Source organism: Natator depressus, chromosome 20 (assembly GCF_965152275.1).
Source record: "Natator depressus isolate rNatDep1 chromosome 20, rNatDep2.hap1, whole genome shotgun sequence".
NCBI lineage: Eukaryota > Metazoa > Chordata > Testudines > Cheloniidae > Natator > Natator depressus.
The window spans coordinates 7406603-7420618 of NC_134253.1; the positions used below are offsets into that span (position 1 = coordinate 7406603).

The 14016-nt window shown below is 45.9% G+C and overlaps 1 long non-coding RNA gene across 1 annotated transcript; it reads left to right on the plus strand.

The window, feature by feature from the left end:
• The first annotated feature begins 1482 nt into the window (after nt 1-1482).
• Nucleotides 1483-6575, plus strand: LOC141975004 (uncharacterized). Its single transcript, XR_012635839.1, has 3 exons — nt 1483-2843; nt 4154-4371; nt 5335-6575. It is a non-coding gene; the product is annotated as an uncharacterized LOC141975004 (long non-coding RNA).
• Nucleotides 6576-14016: the final 7441 nt, after the last annotated feature.

Below are 14016 nucleotides of genomic sequence, written 5' to 3' on the forward strand. Positions count from 1 at the left end.
GTTGATGCAAGTACTCCTGGTGAGTATGTACAGTGCTAATGCAAGCACCCAAGTGTGCATGCGCCCAAGAGGTATACACACTTTGTCGGTTGTACATGGACATAACTTGCATTGACTGAACTTTACAGTGTAGACATAGCCTTGGCGTAACAAAAAGAAGGTTATGGGGTGACTTGATCACAGTTTACAAATACCTACATAGGGAGCACATATTTGATAATGGACTCTTCATTCTAGCAGACAAAGGTATAACATGATCCAATGGCTGAAAGTTGAAGCTAGACAACTTCAGACTTGAAATAAGGTATACATTTTTAACAGTGAAGGTAATTCTTTGGTTCATCACGGTCATGGTGGATTCTCCATTACTGGCAATTTTTAAATCAAGACTGGATGTTTTTCTAAAAGATCTACTGTGGGAATTAATTAGAGGAAGTTCTCTGGCATGTGTTGTAAAGGAGGACATCAGACTAGATTATCACAATGGTCCTATTACTCTAGTCCTTTCACTGTCCCTGCAGCATCACTTCACCTCCGATCTCTCTGTCTGTCCAGCACAGCCTAGTCCTCCCTCCCCACAGAGAGGCAGGTCTCATTATGAGACCCACAGGTTGAGGAGCCAGGAAGAGGATGCAGAAACAGTGCAGGGACTAGCATGGAGTCACTAGTGAAATTGTTAGGGGCAGGGAGACTTAGATGTTTGGGGGACAGAGATGAAGCCTCCAATGTTCCCCCACTGCACAGATATTCCCACCCCACACTTCAATGCACTATTTCAACACCCCCCCCCCACTGCTCTGCCCCTCCTCCAACTGCTCAGGAATCCGAACACTGTTCCTACTCCTCCAGCATGCCCTTCATCATGCACATTGCTCTGACCAACCACATCCACCCACAGACCAGCTCCACCCCCTTACTTGCTATTCCTGGTAAGCTGGGAGAGGCCATGGGTAGGTGGTGGGTCCATGAAGAGTGCCCAGACCAGCTGAATGCAAGAAGAGGTAGGAGAGGCAAGTGGAAGTGCAAAGCCCCTCACCCATATCTGGGCCCAATGTCCTGATAGGCTTGGCAGGATTCAATTTAAATTGATAGATGTCACAAAACGTTAATTTCACCTAACACACTGAAACTGACAAAAAGTATTGTTTGCAGTGTTGTAGCCATGTTGGTCCCCGGATATTAGAGAGACAAGGTGGGTGAGGTAATCTTTTATTGGATCAACTTCTCTTCGGGGGAGAGAGAGAAGCTTTCAAGCTACACAGAGCTCTTCAGGTCTGGGAAAGGTACTCGGAGAGTGTCACAGCTAAATGCAAGCTGGAACAGATTGTTTAGCATAAGTGATTAACACGTATTTCAAGGGCCCATTCAAGGTGAAATGGCCAGTTAACACCTCTCCACTAACAGGGCGGAAAGTGGGGAGAAGAGTGGGTGTTGGGGGGTGGGGGGAGGGTTTAGTGGGTTATCGATTGTTGTAGTAAGCCATAAATTCAGTGTCTCTATTTAATCCATGATTTGTAGTGTCTAGGAAAGTTATGAATATAATTCCCAGGCTTGTCTTTTGAAGGTGTTGTGCAGGTTTCCTTTTAGGACAAGGACTGAGAGGTCAGATATGGAGTGATCTCTTTGTGAGGTGATACGTTGTTTTTGTCTTTTATCGTTTTTCTGTGTGAGTTCATTTGAGAGCATAGCGATTGTCTTGTTTCACCTGCATATTTGTTACTCGGGCATTTAGTACGCTGAATGAGATATACCACATGTTATGACAGGCACATGTAGGACCCATGAATCTTGAAAGGTGTGTTGTAGGGGATGTTGATCATCATAGCAATGGAAATATGTCTACAGATTTTGCATCTGTTGTTCTGTCAGGATCTGGTGCCGCTTTGACTTGGTGTGTTCTGGTCTGTGGGAACCTTGCTTCTAATCATCAGCTTGTAGAAGTTGGGGGGTTGTTTGAAGGCTAGAAGAGGAGGTTCAGAAAAGATTTTTCAGGAGGTGGTCCCCATTGAGTATGGGTTGTAATTGTTTAATGATACCCCACATGGTTCTAGTGTGGGTTGGTAGGTGACAACTAAGGGTGTGCGGTTGGAGGGTGGTTGTTTTTTCTGTATTGAAGCAGGTTCTCTAGGGATATTTAGGTGGCCCATTCCATGATGCAGTCTACTTTTATGGTGGAATGTCCTTGTGTGGTGAAGGCGATTTTAAATGTGTTAAGATGCGTATCCTGGTCTTTCTCCTTGGAGCACATTCTGTGGTATGAGTGGCTGGCAATAAATAATATATTACTTTGTATGTTTGGGGTGGTTACTGGATCTATGAAGGTAAGTGTGATGATCCATGGGTTTCTTGTATATAGTTGTCTGTAGGATTCCATTGTTTAAACCGATTGTGGTATTCAGGAACTTGATGCTAGTGTGGGAGTGTCCTAGAGAAAGTTTAATGGATGGGTGGTGGTTGTTGAAGTTGGGTGGAAATCTATGAGGGAGTTTAGATTGTCTGTCCAGAGGATGAAAATATCATTGATGTATCTCAGATATATCACTGATTTCATGGTGCATTTTTGGAGAAATTCTTCCTCAAGGTGGCCCATGAAGAAGTTGGCATATTGGGGAGCCATCCTACCACCCAATGGCTGTGCCCATGGTTTGGACAAGGTGTTAGTTTTTGAATGTAAAATTGTTATGGGTGAGGATGAAATGGATGAGTTTGGCAATGTGTTTGGGGTGGATATCTGAGTGTTATCTGTTTTCTTGTAGATTGCTTGAAGCAAGCAATGATGCCGTCATCGTGAGGGATGTTTGTGTAATGGGACATGACCACCACCCTGGTTTGCCAATCCAGAGGTACTGCACCCACCTTCTACACAACATTAAAGAGGCACGTTAACCACGACACCCCAACATTGTCCAGTGCTTTCAACATCTCCGGGTGAATCTTGTCCATCCCTACTGCCTTACCACTAAAGAAGGCACTTTACCACCGTATTGACCTCAGCATCAGAAATAGATCCGATCTCACTGGAGTTTTTCGGTGCTGCCTCCTGAAAGGGGAGGCATGTCCATCGGGTTGAGGAGTTCTTGATAACAGTCTTCAAATATGTTAAGGGCTGTTATAAAGAAGATGGGGATCAGTTGTTTTCCATGTGCACTGAAGGCAGGACAAGAAGTAATGGGCTTAAACTGCAGCAAGGGAGATTTAGGTTAGATATAAAGAAGAACTTTCTAACTATAAAGGTAGTTCAGCTCTGGAACAGGCTTCCAAGGGAGGTTGTGGAATCCCCATCGCTGGCAGGGCCTGGAATGGAGCCTAGAGGAAGCCGGTGCCTATGGTTTAGAAAATTCTTCTGCATTAGCAGCACCAGGGGCAGTTAGTGATGCAAATTTGGATTCATCTGGGCAAGGGGTTCCTCAGATACTGCCTTCCCCCATAAGAAGCTGAGTTTAATATTCCTATTGCTCTAAAACACGTGTAAAATAGGGAGAGTGTCTTTAAAACTGGTGTGCCACAAAAGGGGCTGGGGTATAGTTAGTGGTGCAAATTTAGGATTGTTTGTTCAAGGGGTTCCTGAGATGCAGGTCCCCCCGAAAGAGCTGTATATAAAATGTTCAGATTATTTTAAGTTTTGGGATGCAGAACTTGAGAAAAAAAATAAGGGAGCCCCTTCTTAAATTTGTATCTGCAGACTGCAGCTGAGCTCATCTATTGAATGGTACGAAGGACAAGGTTTAGAAATATTTCAGAAATTATTGCTTTTATTAAAGCTTTATAATCGCTACTTACAGAAAGTTTGCAACGCTGAACACCATTGGTGGTGGTGGACAGTACTACCGCCTGGTCTATACTACAGTTAGGTCAATGCAAGGCAGCTTACGTTGACCTAACTCTGTAAACAATTACACTAAAATGTCACTCCTGCCTATGTAACGTGCCTGCTACGCTGACTTAATAACTTCACCTCTGCACGAGGAGTAGCACTTAGTGTGACATAGTTATGGCAAAGCAGTGTCGGTGTAGACACTGTGTTACTTAGTTCAACTTTAGTGGCCTTCAGGAGGTGTCCCCCAATGGCCAATCATGACCACTTGAACTCTGCTGCCTGGTGGCCAGATATACCCACACCCCTTTTTTTAAATTCCATTTTCTGTTTGCTCAGTGTGGAGAGCTCACCTAGCAACTGCCCAGCTGACCATGCCAGCTCCACGCTGCGGACATGCTCCTTCCTGTAGGAGGCAGGTGGTGATGGATCTCCTTCGATATATATGAGATCACTCGGAGCATGGGGGAGAAGAGCTACAAGAGGGACCTGCTGTGTGAAAGGCAAGGAGCTGTGGCAGGCATACCAGAAGAGAAGGGAGGCTAATGGTCATTCTGGTATGGAGCTGCAGACATGCTGCTTTTACAAAGAGCTGCATGCCATCCTTAGCGGAGCCCCCACCACCACCCCCAAGAATCCCATCCAGGCCCATGGAGTGAACAGTGAGGAGGAGGTGTTGGATGAGGAAGAAAGGGAGTATGGGGGACAGGTGACCGGGGGATACTGTGGGTGCAGCAAGCCAGGACCTGTTTTTGACTCCAGAGCAGTCGAGCCAGTCCCTACAGTCCAACACAGGCGAGCCTGATGCAGGAGAAGAAAGATAGAGTTTGATATTGCAGGGACACATCTGTTCATTTATATGCAAGAAGAAGTAGTGAAATAGCCAATAGAGATAGAGCTGCTGTCTGTTTCTCATTCCCCTGTACAGTTAGGCAGAGGGGGCCCTGCAGAACAATTTGTTTATATGCACCAGGATGTCCCGTGAATCCTTCATAAAGATCTCTTTGAAACTTTCCTGGAGATGGTCTGCAATCCTCTGCCAAAGGTTTCTGGGAAGGGCTGCCTTATTTCTTCTGTCGTGGTAGGACACTTTCCCACGCCACTCAGCAATTTCTTTAGCAGGCACCATTGCAGCACACAGGCTAGCAGCATACAGACCTGCTCTGCAGCCTGACACATGCAGGAGCTGTTCCCTTTTAGCCTCCGTTACTTTCAGGAGTGAGTTATCAGATAAAATCACCACCACCCCTGGAAAACGGTGCCAGTATTCAGTTCAGTTGCCTTTTTCCACGTACACTCATGCCCATGAGCTACCCCCTATTATTGTCCCAACTTCCCCCTCCCCCCCCGGCTGTACTCACCATGGCTGGGACTGGTGTGCTCTATGAATCCCAAGGAGAAGTGAGAATGTAGTGCTTGTAACTTGTGTGGATCAAGGGGAGGGAGTTCAGTATACCAAGCTTCTGTTTATCTTGTGAATACGCTCTCAATAGTACCTCAGTGCTTTGTATCTTTTATAGCTGGAAATGTGGCCTTGAGGATCTCTCCATCTACACCAGCAGAGCGGCTCAGCCAGATGAGGAGAAGGAAGAGGATGTACCTCTACAGGCTGGGGACCGACTGGCTAAGCAGCAGGTCTGCAGAAAAGGACCTGGGGATTACAGTGGACGAGATGCTGGATAAGAGTCAGCAGTGTGCCCTTGTTGCCAGGAAGGCTAATGGCATATTGGGCTGCATTAGTAGGAGTATTGCCAGCAGATCGAGGATAGTGATTATTCCCCTCTATTCGGCACTGGTGAGGCCACATCGGAGTATTGCGTCCAATTTTGGGCCCCCCACTACAGAAAGGATGTGGATAAATTGGAGAGAGTCCAGCAGAGGGCAACGAGAATTATTAGGGGGCTGGGGCAGATGACTTATGAGAAGAGGCTGAGGGAACTGGGCTTCTTTAGTCTGCAGAAGAGAAGAGTGAGGGGGAATTTGATAGCAGCCTTCAACTACATGAAGTGGGGTTCCAAAGAGGATGGAGCTCGGCTGTTCTCAGTGGTGGCAGATGACAGAACAAGGAGCAATGGTCTCAAGTTGCAGTGGGGGAGGTTTAGGTTGGATATTAGGAAACACTATTTCACGAGGTGGGTGGTGAAGCACTGGAATGGGTTACCTAGGGAGGTGGTGAAATCTCCATCCTTAGATGTTTTTAAGGTCAGGCTTGACAAAGCCCTGCCTGGGATGATTTAGTTGGTGTTGGTCCTGCTTTGAGCAGGGGGTTGGACTAGATGACCTGAGGTCTTTTCCAACCCTAATCTTCTATGATTCTATGTGGAATGACATGTTCCAAGAGATCCTGCAAGCCTCTGCGGCTTCAAATACCGAGCACAGGGCTTGGAGGATCACCCTCGCAGTCAGAATGGACAGGGATAGTGTGGATAGGAAAAAAGCACAGGAAAAGGAGAGACATGCAGCGGGAGATGATAGCACTTCTCCAGCTGCAAACAGACATGCTGGAGACTCTTGTTGACCTTCAGGTTCAACAGACCTGTGCTCGCCTCCCTCTTCAGCCCATAGAGAACTGCATTCTGGCACCTCCCTACACCCCACCACCACACATTCCACATTATGTCCAGGGCCACTGCACTACCCATACCACTCCACCCTGGTGGAGAGTACAGACAATCACAATTGTACATACCTGTGAGAGACATGGTTGGTGTATGTTTGTAAAATAGAAATGACTGTTCTTTCCTTTTCAAAGATTATTTTCCCTGTATTTATAAAGTTTCATTCAGTTCTAAATATGTCTGTTTGGAATAAAAGTCTATTTATAGAAACTTAATTCATCTTTATTAGTTCACAACATATGCTGGCTGGGTCGGACATCAGTCACAGATAATGGCTATAGGTGCGTTTGTAATGTCATATTACTATACGCACACAAGGTTCATACCAGGGTGCAAAAAAAACCCAATGCCAGACAGAGCATTCTATGGCAACACACATTACTGTGGCTCACTATTAAAATGGTCTTTCAAAGCCTCCCTGAGCTGTATAGCTCCACATTGAGCTCTTCTTATAGGCCTGGTATCCGGCTGCTCAAAATCAGCAGACAGCCGTTCCACCTCCACCCCACTGGAAACTTTTCCGCGTTTGCTTCACAATATTATGAAGCAGGCTGCTATAACCATGGAGATATTTTTTTCACCGAGGTCTAATCTCATGAGTAGATAGCGCCAGCGGCCTTTCAAATGGCCAAAGGCACATTCAACTGTCATTCTGCACTAGCTGAGCTTGGAATAGAAGTGCTCCATGCTACTGCCAAGTTGGCTGGTGTACGGCTTCATGAGCCATGGGACTAAGGTGTAGGCTCAGTCTCCCAGGATCATTATTGGCATTTCAACATCCCCAAAGGTAATCATATGGTCTGGAAAGAAAAGTCCCTGCTTGCAGCTTTCTAAACAGCCCTGTGTTCTTAAAGATGCATGTGTCATACACCTTTCCTGACCATCCCGTGTTGGTGTCAGTAAAATGTCCCCAGTAATCCACCAGCATTTGTGGATCTGCAGCCACTGTTCGTCATCCCATAACCTGCATAACGATACAATTCCACCAATCAGTGCTTGTTTCTAGAGCCTAGTACTGGAGCTCCACTGTCTGCAGCTGCCCTGTGAATGCCGACGACAACCTTGAATTGTTTTTCTCTATATCCAAGCCTCCAAGGAATTGTCATGTTCCCTGCAGCTCCTTTGGCAGCTCTGCAAATACTGCAGGATCAGGCACATTGTGCTTACAACACTCATCACAACAGTGCAGAGCTGTGCAGGATCCATATTTCTCACAGAGGGCTTTTGAAAAAAGACATGAAACATTATGGGATGCAGATAAAATTATGGGATGGAGAAAACTGCATCATGGGACATTGAAACCACCCTCCCAATCACCTTTGCAAGACTCATTTGCCAAAAATGGTGGGGAGAACACCCATTGAGATGAATGGGTCAGCTCATACCTCTCTGGGCTATTGGTGTCTGGCTGTCATAATTTCAAAGAACTGTTCTGATTTAACTGAGACCATCCCATTGGGATGAACAGGCCACTTCACACTTCTACAATCTCCTGCCTATGCTGTAGAGAGATGTGGAGAGCCCTAAACTAGCTCCTGAAATAAGAGTAGGGAGTCAGGGTTCATGAGGCCTTGCAAACCCTTCCCAAAACACTATATGCTAGCTGATGGCAAGTTCCACAGTGGAATAGCTACCCGCAGCACACTATTCCCTGCAGCGAAGCAAGTTCTGCAAACACAAGGAGCATAGCGTGGACATACAAAAGTGATTTCATTACTGCGGTGGCTGTACGTCTAAGTAGACCTAACTTGCATTATTTTGTAGTGTAGAGTTGCCCTACATCTGTGACATGAAACCCAGTATAGTGGTGTGGGGCTGGGTTGATATGGCAGGGACTAGCTGATACATTGATAATGAAACCAGAGAGGCCAGCCCAAGGGTCTGAGCCAAGATGAATCCGTGCTCTGATGAGAGAGATTTGCTGCACTCAGGCTGAGCAACATGAGGCATGATGGACCAGATCTGTGCTGGACACTGGGAATAGGCATGCTCAGTTCACCGACTAGGCACTGAATGGCACTGGGGAGTTGAGAATCAGTATGCTTGGTGCTTAGCACTGGCATCAAAGCACTAAGACAAAGAAGGTGGATGAAAGAATCCATTGAGATGAATGAGCAGTTCACACATCTCTGAGCTAATATTTCAGACTCTGGTCTCTTTCATCTGAGAACATTCCATTGAGATGAATGGACTGCTTCACACCTCTGGGAGCCCCCTATGCTGCAGAGGGCTATGCAGGGCTCCTTCCCAATGCACTAGGCCCAGATTTGGGATGGGGACTCTGAATCTCTGCTCTCTTTCCATTTGCTATCTCCAGCTGGTACATGGACTCCTCACAGCAGCACTACCTTCCTCCCTCCAACCTTACCAAGGGCATGGAGGGTCCAGGAAGAAGTGGGACCCGATAGCTGATTTATGGAGAGGTGTGCCGAGATTTGCAACAGGGATTTGGGTGGGGTTCATGATGCAAATGCAGGGCCATTTGATCAAGGAATTCCTGAGATATTACCCCCACCCACCCATTTTTTAAAAAGTGCTCTATACAGTGGGTCTCAAACTTATTTGATTGTAACCCCCCTCCTTTTGTGTCTGTAGTAGTTTATGCCCGCCCCCCGCCCCCATTACATAAGTACATATATGGCAGCAGTGCTTCACTTGAATCAGTTTTGGATTCTTTGTTTTTCACTTGAGTTGCTTTTTTTTCTGTTGCACGAATGAGCCAACAATCAATTGTAATAAGAGTAAAACTGCTATTGTGGTCCATGCTTACAGTTAAATGTGCACACCGTGTCATGGCAAATGGATTAACATGCAGATGGCAATGACTTTGTATAATGCTGCGCACGCTTAACAGAAATCTGTCAGAATGCACCGTGCCAGCTGAGGACCTATGTCTGGAAGAATCCGCTTTACTAGTTTATTCATTTCTGTGGGTAAAAGGTCCGCAATACGTTTTTTTCTCCTAAAGCTTCTCATGCCCCCCCCCCCCCCGTTTGAGAACCTCTGCTCTCTAATCCATATACATATTGAAATTGCCTTAAACCCTGGTGTGCTGCAATAGAGCTGCCTATCACAAAATGAGCTTTTTGAAATTTTCAACATGCTCTAAAATCCACGCCCATAGTGCGATTAGCTTGAATACGAGAACGCCACAACAAAGGTAGAGATGTACGTTGTATTGAAAATTTGGGGTCATTAGGTCAAGGGACTTCCCAGATACAGTTCCCCAACAAGGAGTTGAATGTAACATTCACATTGGTCTCAAACCCACATTCATAGTGAGATTGTCTTAAAACTGGTATTCTGCAGCAGCCTCTGGGGTAGACTTTAGCTGGATGGTGGGGAGAACACCCATTGAGATGAATGGGTCAGCTCATACCTCTCTGGGCTATTGGTGTCTGGCTATGTTAATTTCAAAGAACTGTTCTGATTTAACTGAGAACACCCCATTGGGCTGAACAGGCCACTTCACACTTCTACAATCTCCCGTCTATGCTGTAGAGAGATGTGGAGAGCCCTAAACTAGCTCCTGAAATAGAGTAGGGAGTCAGGGTTTCCCCTGCCTGCCTCCAGCTGATAGATGGTCTCCTCACAGCTGATCGGGTACCATGTTCCCTTCTCCCAAAGGCCCCTCCAGCACTACTGGGACATGTACTGGCCAGGAGGAGGGCAAAGGTGGTACAAGAACCCACAAGGGGAGAGGCAACTCTTGATTTAGTCCTGAGTGGAGCCCAGGATCTGGTCCAAGAGGTAACTATAACAGGACAGCTTGGAAATAGTGACCATAATGTAATAAAATTTAACATTCCTGTAGTGGGAAGAACACCTCAACAGCCCAACATGGTGGTATTTAATTTCAGAAAAGGGAACTATGGAAAAATGAGGAGGTTAGTTAAACAGAAATTAAAAGGTACAGTGACTAGAGTGAAATCCCTGCAAGCTGCATAGACACTTTTCAAAGACACCATAATAGAGGCCCAATTTAAATGTATACCCCAAATTAAAAAAACACAGTAAAAGAATTAAAAAAGAGCCACCGTGGCTTAACAACCATGTAAAAGAAGCAGTGAGTGATAAAAAAGCGTCTTTTAAAAAGTGGAAGTCAAATCCTAGTGAGGTAAATAGAAAGGAGCATAAACGCTGCCAAATTAAGTGTAAAAATGTAATTAGAAAAGCCAAAAAGGAGTTTGAAGAACAGCTAGCCAAAAACTCAAAAGGTAATCACAAAATGTTTTTTAAGTACATCAGAAGCAGGAAGCCTGCTAAACAACCAGTGAGGCCCCTGGACGATCGAGATACAAAAGGAGCACTTAAAGACAATAAAGTCATTGCGGAGAAACTAAATGAATTCTTTGTTTGAGGCTTCACAGCTGAGGATGTTAGGGAGATTCCCAAACCTGAGCCGTCCTTTGTAGGGGACAAATCTGTGGAATTGTCACAGATTGAAGTGTCACTAGAGGAGGTTTTGGAATTAATTGATAAACTTAACAGTAACAAGTCACTGGGACCAGATGGCATTCACCCAAGAGTTCTGAAAGAACTCAAATGTGAAATTGCAGAACTATTAGCTATGGTCTGTAACCTGTCCTTTAAATCAGCTTCTGTACCCAGTGACTGGAAGATAGCTAATGTAACGCCAATATTTAAAAAGGGCTCTAGAGGTAATCACGGCAATTACAGACCGGTAAGTCTAACGTCAGTACCGGGCAAATTAGTTGAAACAATAGTAAAGAATAAAATTGTCAGACACATAGAAGAACATAAATTGTTGAGCAAAAGTCAACATGGTTTCTGTAAAGGGAGTTCATGTCTTACTAATCTATTAGAATTCTTTGAAGGGGTCAACAAACATGTGGACAAGGGGGATCCAGTGGACATAATGTACTTAGATTTCCAGAAAGCCTTTGACAAGGTCCCTCACCAAAGGCTCTTTCGTAAATTAAGTTGTTATGGGATAAGAGGGAAGATCCTTTCATGGATTGAGAATTGGTTAAAAGACAGGGATCACTGCAGACTACGTGGCTCTGGGAAGAAGGATAAAGGAGTTTGAGGTGCAAGTGGTGTTTTCGTCCATCCTCGCTGTAGAAGGAAAAGGTCTGGGTAGAGTCCGTTGAATGTTGGACGTCAACGAATGGCTACGCAGGTGGTGTAGGAGAGAAGGCTTTGGATTCTTTGACCATGGGATGATGTTCCAAGAAGGAGGAGTGCTAGGCAGAGACGGGCTCCACCTAATGAAGAGAGGGAAGAGCATCTTCGCAAGCGGGCTGGCTAACCTGGTGAGGAGGGCTTTAAACTAGGTTCACCGGGGGAAGGAGACAAAAGCCCTGAGGTAAGTGGGGACGTGGGATACCGGGAGGAAGCACGAGCAGGAGAGCGCGAGAGGGGAGGGCTCCTGCCTCATACTGAAAAAGAGGGACGATCAGCAAGTTATCTCAAGTGCCTATACACAAATGCAAGAAGCCTGGGAAACAAGCAGGGAGAACTGGAAGTCCTGGCACAGTCAAGGAATTATGATGCGATTGGAATAACAGACTTGGTGGGATAACTCACATGACTGGAGTACTGTCTTGGATGCATATAAACTGTTCAGGAAGGACAGGCAGGGCAGAAAAGGTGGGGGAGTTGCATTGTATGTAAGAGAGCATGACTGCTCAGAGCTCTGGTATGAAACTGCAGAAAAACCTGAGAGTCTCTGGATTAAGTTTAGAAGCGTGAGCAACAAGGGTGACGTTGAGGTGGGAGTCTGCTCTCGACCACCGGACCAGGGGGATGAGGTGGACGAGGCTTTCTTCTGACAACTAACGGAAGTTACTAGATCGCAGGCCCTGGTTCTCATTGGAGACCTCAATCACCCTGATATCTGCTGGGAGAGCAATACAGCGGTGCACAGACAATCCAGGAAGTTTTTGGAAAGTGTAGGGGACAATTTCCTGGTGCAACTAGGAAGGAATTTTCTGGAGGAACCAACTAGGGGCAGAGCTCTTCTTGACCTGCTGCTCACAAACCGGGAAGAATTAGTAGGGGAAGCAAAAGGTGTATGGGAACCTGGGAGGCAGTGACCATGAGATGGTCGAGTTCAGGATCCTGACACAAGGAAGAAAGGAGAGCAGGAGAATACAGACCCTGGACTTCAGAAAAGCAGACTTTGACTCCCTCAGGGAACTGATGGGCAGGATCCCCTGGGAGAATAACATGAGGGGGAAAGAAGTCCAGGAGAGCTGGCTGTATTTTAAAGATTCCTTATTGAGGTTACAGGGACAAACCATCCCGATATGTGGAAAGAAGAGTAAATATGGCAGGTGACCAGCTTGGCTTAACACTGAAATCCTTGCTGATCTTAAATACAAAATAGAAGAATACAAGAAGTGGAAGATTGGACAAATGACCAGGGAGAAGTATAAAAATATTGCTCAGGCATGCAGGAGTGAAATCAGGAAGGCCAAATCACACTTGGAGTTGCAGCTAGCAAGAGATGTCAAGAGTAACAAGAAGGGTTTCTTCAGGTATGTTAGCAACAAGAAGAAAGTCAAGGAAAGTGTGGGCCCCTTACTGAATGAGGGAGGCAACCTAGTGACAGAGGATGTGGAAAAAGCTAATGTACTCAATGCTTTTTTTGCCTCTGTCTTCACGAATGAGGTCCGCTCCCAGACTACTGCACTGGGCAGCACAGCATGGGGAGGAGGTGACCAGCCCTCTGTGGAGAAAGAAGTGGTTCGGGACTATTTAGAAAAGCTGGATGAGCATAAGTCCAAAGGAGTTGGTGGATGTGATTGCAGAGCCATTGGCCATTATCTTTGAAAACTCATGGCGATCGGGGGAGGTCCCGGACGACTGGAAAAAGGCTAATGTAATGCCCATCTTTTAAAAAGGGAAGGAGGAGGATCCGGGGAAGTACAACCAGTCAGCCTCACCTCAGTCCCTGGAAAAATCATGAAGCAGGTCCTCAAGGAAACTAGGGGCCACTAAATGAAATTAATGGGCAGCAGGTTTAAAACAAATAAAAGGAAGGTCTTCTTCACACAGCACACAGTCAACCTGTGGAACTCCTTGCCTGAGGAGGTTGTGAAGGCTAGGACTATAACAGGGTTTAAAAGAGAACTGGATAAATTCATGTAGGTTAAGTCCATTAATGGCTATTAGCCAGGATGGGTAAGGAATGGTGTCCCTAGCCTCTGTTTGTCAGAGGGTGGAGATGGATGGCAGGAGAGAGCTCACTTGATCATTACCTGTTAGGTTCGCTCCCTCTGGGCCACCTGGTGTTGGCCGCTGTCGGCAGACAGGATACTGGGCTGGATGGACCTTTGGTCTGACCCAGTATGGCCATTCTTATGTTCTTATGTTCTGAGAGGCAGTGAGTTGTTCCAGAAAGACTCTCATTGCCCCACCACAGGTGCCTTTGAGTCATGCCCCTCTCACTACTACCACCTCCTCAAAAAACAAGGGACATGTTTTCCCCCCAAAATTTGTTAAAACAGATTTAAGATGGCTTAACGCTGCCTTGTAACCTTCCAAAATGTTGAGGGCACCTAGACTTAAACCTCTAAAACCAGGAAATACAGAGAAATGCAGCCCCACCCTATAACA